The sequence below is a fragment of the Solanum pennellii genome, chromosome 1 (assembly GCF_001406875.1).
Source record: "Solanum pennellii chromosome 1, SPENNV200".
NCBI classification, from domain to species: Eukaryota; Viridiplantae; Streptophyta; class Magnoliopsida; order Solanales; family Solanaceae; genus Solanum; species Solanum pennellii.
The window spans coordinates 20041346-20049134 of record NC_028637.1 but is presented as its reverse complement, the minus strand read 5'-3'; positions in this window follow the sequence as shown (position 1 = coordinate 20049134).

The following is a 7789-nucleotide window of genomic DNA, read 5'->3' as shown; positions in this document are numbered from 1 at the left end:
ACACATATATATATATATATATATATATATATATGGTAATTGTATATATGTAATCACTATGTATATATATATATACACACACACAAACATACAACCACACGTAGTCAAATTTTTTTTTGTGTATATACGTAGACTCCGATTTTTCTTTGTTTCTTGGTATGTTTACTTTTTCCAAGCTCCTTTATGGTTAAGAATGTCCAAAAAAATAGCTATGCATCCTATTTTCATGATTTATAGACAGCTTAAGCAAAAGTTGTTGTCTTTCAAGATGCTATGAGTACTAGATTATGCTTTGAATCTTTGTTTGCAAATTATTCTTACAGATTTCAAATCTCAAAATATGTCCATTTCTTATTATGCTTTCATTTCTATTACTTCTTTGGTCAATTCTTTCTTGAGTTGAGGATACATCACAAATAACCTTTCTACCTTTTTTTTTTTTATAGGAATAAGACACTATATTGTTGTGGTACTCACCCAATTTCATAAAAATCAATCAGTGATATAATTCAAAAAACCTTCAAATAATAAGATTTTGAAAACATATGAATTCAAAAAAAGAAAAAAATTTCAGAAATAGCAAACATAATATACGTAATAAGCTCTTTATCTATAGTTTTGATAAATGCATTTCATAGTTATAATTTTGTTTGCTAAAATTTTTTGATGTATATAAATAATGCCAAATTTTGAATAGAAAGAATTAGGAAAACTATATTCCCACATTACAATTTTCTTAAATTACAGTTATAGTACCTAAAATAGGCTAAATATTTGTTATTCTACGTATCTTTCTCTAAAATATATAAGAACTATAATCGTAATGAAATGTGTGAAAACTTGGGGAGAATGTAGAGAAAGAAAATTTAATTTTTGATTTATTCGATGTATTTAATCCCTTGACAATTAAGTAAAAGGGGGGAAAGGAAAGAATATAGACACAAGTTTTATATGAGAATGAAAAAAGAATGTAAATAAAAAATTTGTAACCCTTAATCACATTGGCTAAATAATTATATTTATCCTTTTTAGTAAGGATTATGTAGTTTTTTTAAACTCTAAATATACATCAATATTACCATAGAATCAATGTATTTTTTTACATTAAAAAACAGGGCCTTAAAATATGGTCATTGCTTATAATTAAATGACTTTCACAATTATCGACTTAAGCATCAATTAAGAAAATATTTTTTTCATTGGTAAGAAATTTATTTTCACATATACAATATTTTAAAATAAAATATTATAAGATTGAAAATATTTTCATTCGTATCGAACACATCTTTCGAACATTTATGTAAACATTTTTCAGAACAAAGATTTTTACTATGTATAAATTTCATTGGAAAAAAATTAAAATGACAAAATTCCATAGTTTAGAGCATTTATATAAACATAGTGACATTTCCTGCACTTCTCGCGACTATATGAAATATTTATAAGATAATAATATGTCATATGTAATATTTAGGTTAGTATCGAATACCTAGATAATATTAATATTTATCTTCATCTACAATATAAAAGGTTTTTCATTTTTGTAAACAAAAAAATATAATTTTTTTTGTATATGTATATAGTAGAACAAAATATTAAATGGAATGTGAGATAATATGTTGAAATAACAATATATTGTATTGTCTGCATATATTTATATGGAGTTTGTAGAAACGATAAAAATGAAGCTTGCATCAACTTTCGAAATATTTCAGTTTCTACAATTTCAAGTTGTAACTATAACTATAATGTGAGGGTATATAAAACACTTTTAATTTGTATATGTCGTCAAAATTGAATTAGTGACAGTATTTTTATACTAATGTTCTCTATAGGTATTCACCAACTTTCTATTGAGAACTTTACCTATATTTTGAATTTTGAAAACCAAATTATTATGGTGGGCCCGTGCATCGCATGTGCTTGCCCATCTAGTGTGTGTGTGTATATATATATATATATATATATATATATAAATATATATATCAACATATACAACATTATCAACATGACAATTCGACAACACATTATACATACTTATCATATCATTGGTTCTCTCACTGAGCCCAAACACAAACAGTTAGCTTGTCGAAATGTGGAAATTTAATCCCAAAGTATGTCGGAACATGGCAATTCAATCCAATATTATGTAGGAACGCAGCAACCTGGTCCAAAGTTATGTCAGAACGTGACAATCTGATCCCCATTCGCACACCACAATCACAATAACAAGTATATCATCAAGATTATACATTTACATCATGATTTGTTGGTTACATCATTCATCTATCGCAGTTACAACAAGTGTGATTAATGTTGCAACATTCATATACATACAATTATCACAATGAAGCAACAACATGCATAGATCACATAATCATGAAATAACAACCATTACCTACTAGAAATAATCTTGATCCCTAAAAGACTTGATACTTCCCTTTTCAGATTTGTTTCGCTTGTTAGTGGTCTACATCAATCGATAATACACGAAAATCAATAGAAAATCATTAATTAGCCGAATTACTGACAATTCTATGAAAACTAGATCAAACACATGATCCCATCTTGTCAATTTAGGGTTAAGTTACACCATAGAACCTATCAATAAACCCTTTTCCATCAATATTGATACATTTTATTACGTTCGAGGGATTGAATAGTGAATTTGGGAAATGAAAAGCTTACATATAGACTCAGGAATGATTATGAACGAGGTTGAATAGTCCAATGGTCATTCTCTACCGCTAAAAGTCAAAAAGTATCAAATAAGGCCATTAGAAATTTAGTTAACGATCTAATTCGCGCTCATCCTGCTACAGCGACATCCATCCCACTGTAGCGGCGTTAGTTCAATGACACAAGCTCCCACAGCAGCGGCACTTTCGAAAAAATGATCCCTCATTGAAAACTATGATTGTTAATTCCCGTCTCGTCCACCACAGCGACACCCATCCCGTTGTAGAGGCGTCGCTGCAGCGGCACACTCTCGCTACAACGCGCAAATAGGGACATAACCTTTTTAGGGAAATTTCAATTCCCCCTTTTTATAGCACACTCTTAATCCACTATGCTCAGAAGACTCCCTTAACTCTAAGATCGATTTCTGATATTTACTTATCTAAATTCAATTCTGTAAAGTCGTACGAATTCCTAAACGAGTTTTCCATTCATTCATGTAGTCAAATTCATATTTACTTCACCCGATTGTTACCACATTTTCCTACACCTTGATGACTCCAATTTCCTTCAAATCTGAACAAGGTTGAGAAAAACTTGATAGTACTATAAGTTTTCCAGCCTATTTTTCTCACGTTGACATTTCTATAACAACGAAATCCGGTCACTACTATATGTTTTAATCTTCTCTAAATTTTGTAGAAGTGCTGATTTTCTATTCAAACTCTGATTTCGTTAAAAAAACTCAATTCTTTTATTATGTCATTATATTTTCTAATTTCTTCACATTAGTTAAATATTTAAAAGATTTATGAAAAATAAAACATACAAAAGTTATGAATAATATTTAATATTAAAAGTTACAAGTAAGATGAAGAGACATGAATTATTAATAATTGAAATATATAATTTTACTAGACACAAAATGTTTTACTAATTATGCATTAATTTAAAATCAATCTATATATAAAAGTAGAAGAAATAAATGGCACATGTCATTACCACAATTTTTAAGAATTTAAAATTTTAATTCTAAATAATAAATAATTATTTAAATAAATATTGACACATATCAATAATTAATTATTTGTTTAAATTCATAAATCTTAAATAATCAATAATAAATAAATATTTAAATAAAATATTGACACATACACACAGTATTTAAATTATTAACCAACTAATATGCCATTAACGCACATACACGTTATTTAAAATAATTCAAATATTAAGATTTAAAAATAATAACTAAAAATTAAATAGGCTTTGAGATAATATTTTCAGCTACGAAATCAATTTTAACTTTCTTGCATTTTGTTTAGCAGTTTAACTTCAAAGTTATCTATTTAAAACAGTTTAATCAAACTCAATTTCCTGTATAGAACTCATATAACTTGCTAATAATTAAAAAATTTAAATTGCAAAAAAAGAACAATAAAAAATGGAACTCCATGATTTTAACATAATTATTATGTTTCAGATGGGTAGCAATAATTCGGATCAGTTTTTTTTTAAAAAAATATAATTATGTTTTTAATTTAGGGTTCTTCTATCTATTGGTGAATTCTATATTTCTGTCATAAGCAAACCCACTAGACCGTGTGGGAACCACTCTAACACCTAAGTAGGAGAACCCTCATATCTAATAGAAAAACACATGCGGAAAATGAAAGAAGACGGACAACGAGGTTAAGTACATTAAATAAATAACATTTTTTTCTTTTAAAATACACTCTTTGTAAAATTATTTAACAACCCCATGAATCTATTCTAACTGGTAGAAGAGCTACTACGAATAACAATGTACAGTAATTAAATAAGACAAAGCTCCCACTACTACGAATGTGTGATTAGTAATTACACATTCGCATACATATATGCATTATAAAGAAGTAATTTCAAACATATATAACACCAACATGAAATCAAAACCATCACCTACTGTCTTTCCCTTCGATTTCTCTCATACGATAGGTCAAGTTAAGCACTATTTCTTCATTAGGGTTCGTCCTTAGGGTTTTTAAGACCTAACATACTAAATATTCAGCAATGGTTTACTTCGATAGGTTAAATAAACCATAGGTCTAATTTCATCCGCTTCTATTGGGTACCCTTGTTTAACAAAGGAATTATACTCAAGAAAACAACCAAGAACACTTGACCGATAATCAATATCTCAACATCAAGCACTAAATCCAACTACGTTGTATGATAAAAAATTCTCATGAAATTCACTCGTTGCACGAAGGTTCAGACATATATCTCATTATTAATTTCATATATTGTGACATAAGCACAAATTACAACCACTCTATGTAAAAACCTAAAATACCTGGGCGCAAAGAAATTCGTACGAAGTATGATCTCTTTCCAGCTTTTCTGAATTTGCTACGCTGAATTTTTCAAATATCATGCAAGGTTCCGCCATCCCCACGCTTGAAAGATTTTTCTCCTTCTTTCTTAAACTTGAAATAACTTGTCTGGTGTTTGTAGGGTAATTTACAATCTATATGTTATTTTTTGAAAGACTCAAAAATTAGAATTTCTTGAAATTAGATTCTTCCTTGCCAATTTCGTCGCAGCGGGGTAGGTTGCCATTGTAGTGCCGCTGCACCAGCGACACCTATCCCACTAAAGCACGACAATGTCCATATTTTTTGCGGATATCTGCATTAACGACAGTTTGTGTTGTTATAATAATTACCAATTTACCATTTGTTCATCCTCGAACTACTAAGAGTCGGTCTTCACACACTCTCACTTTGGAAAGCTCCCAAATAGTGAAATGACTCTTACACAGAACGACGAAAGTTCGTGAACTCTAATGATTCGAAACCCGAAAGCGTTGACACATGATAGATGAAGGGTTAAAATGCATTACACAGAAGGATTACTAGGCTTCCACACTAGGGTAGAATTAACTAAGTCAAAAATTTTCCAAGCCCTGCCTATTGGAGAGGCAGCCCTGCCTATTGGAGAGGCAGCCCTGCCGCTGTAGCGGTAGATCACAGGCAGTAAAGAGGTAAAAGGGAATTGTTTCCCTCATTTTCCCTTTCTCCCTTATTCAAAGTCTCTCTCAAAAGGTCTTCTGATCACTACCTTTGAATCATCAACTCTCATGTAATTCTCTTGTTTTTATTACTATTATTTCGTTTCTTGATCACAATGGTTGCATGCATGATTAACTTAATAAATTCGAGACAATTTTGGGTAGTTATTTTGAAAATTGAATTAGGTTGCTATATGCATTAAAAATTCGCAGCATGGTTACTTCCCTTACGTCCTGAAGCTTTAAACATTGTTCCAGGCGTAAGGATATTCTGCAAAAATATGGTAAATTGATAGGAAACGAGTGGGGGAAGTTGAAAAGTTATCTTTCCATGAACACTTATTTAGACACAATTTTTAGTAGTTATTTTGTTTACATGTTAGTTAATTATTATTGTAGGATAGTTTATAGACTTTGATATGCTAAAAAACTGATAAAACTAGGATATTGGGACGAAAAGACGCCCTCTTTGCATTTGAAGTTCGTCCTAGATAAAGGTCGTTGTAGCAGCCTGCATCATCCCGTTGTAGCGGGATGATTGCCGCTGCAGCAGAATGTCTTAGGCCAGTAGATTGACCTCCTTTCCCCAAAATAATTCTCTTTCCGTCTAGGCGTCCCTATCTTGTCTATACTATCCTAACTTACCTTATTTTTTGCAAGCTCTCTCAAAATGGCCAGTCACAATGACGATACTACACCTTCTATCTGATTTCCTTATGCCGCTACCCGAGAGAAGCCTCATGAGTACCAGATCACGGGGTTTTGTTGCGAGAGGGCGCTGGTGTTGCATAAGATGGAGGAGAAAGATCCTTCATTCTATACGTGGTAGTTCCTCCTTACTGAGGCTCCCCAAGATTCCCGCTTTACCTGGTTGAGGGTGTTCTATGTTATTCTCCTTAACGTACGCTGGGACAACCCGCATTCAGGGTTTCAACTTTACTCTGAATGCCACTACTATTAATGAGGCGTTGGAGGTTCCCGAGGTCCCAAACTTGGAGTATGAGGCCAACCTAGGGAGATGGTTCTGAAATCGCCGCGGGACAGTATTATGGATCCTGCACTGAGGGTCTTACTAGTGTTGACTGGCCACCTGATGTTAAGAGGTGGCTACATCCTTTATCTAGGAGAATTCATCGGTCGAGCAACCACACTGACGTCACTTATCCTTGGGCGTTGGTGGTGGCGTGAGTTATACATGGCATTCTTCTAAATGTGGGGGAACAAATTATTTGTCAGTAGAAGATGTTTTACCGGGACAACAGGAAGGCCTTCTTCCATATCTGTCTTATCACTACCTTATGCAAGCGGGCCGGAGTGCCTTTGTTCGATATTGACGAAGTATTACCTTTGGATCCCCCTATTCACCCTCTATTGGTTCGAGCAGGTGCGGTTTCAGAAGTAAGAGGAGGAGGACGAGAAGCGCTAGCAGTAGCAGGGCGGACACATGTTCAGACGGTTAGGACCCCCTCCTAGGTGAATCGGTTGAGATAGACCTAGAAATAGTACGAAATAAGATGGGGAGTGTGTATGCTGACTTCCATCTGGTCCCTCTCAGCACTGCCCTCAAGGTAGAGTTGCTCCACTGCCAGCTGCGCCAAGAAAGGAGGTAAGGCGTGGAGAAGGATCACCGGATGGCCCGAACGTGGAAAACTATTAAGGACATATTCACTTGCGTTGCCCCGGGCAAGGAGATTGCCCAGCTCAAACTGAGGGACTTCTCACAGTTTCCAGTGTTGAACGAGGATTGGGCAAGCTTGGAGTGACCCGAGGACATGAACTTTGACGTGGACACCACCCAATATGTGAGTCCCTGATTAGTTTTATTTTCTTTTTTACTTATGGATATTTACTTTTTGAACAACTACTTGTATTTTTACCCTTTGATAGTACTAAATTTTTATAGCACACAGATGCTAATTTTGGCTGTCTAAAGCAGACCGTTTCAAAATTGTTAATCTATTTTCAGTTATTACTGTTGTTGAATACTAGTTTAGGAGTCATAGGGATTGATGCGGATCCATTCCGAGTTATTATCTGAAAACTAGGAAAGACAACAAATTT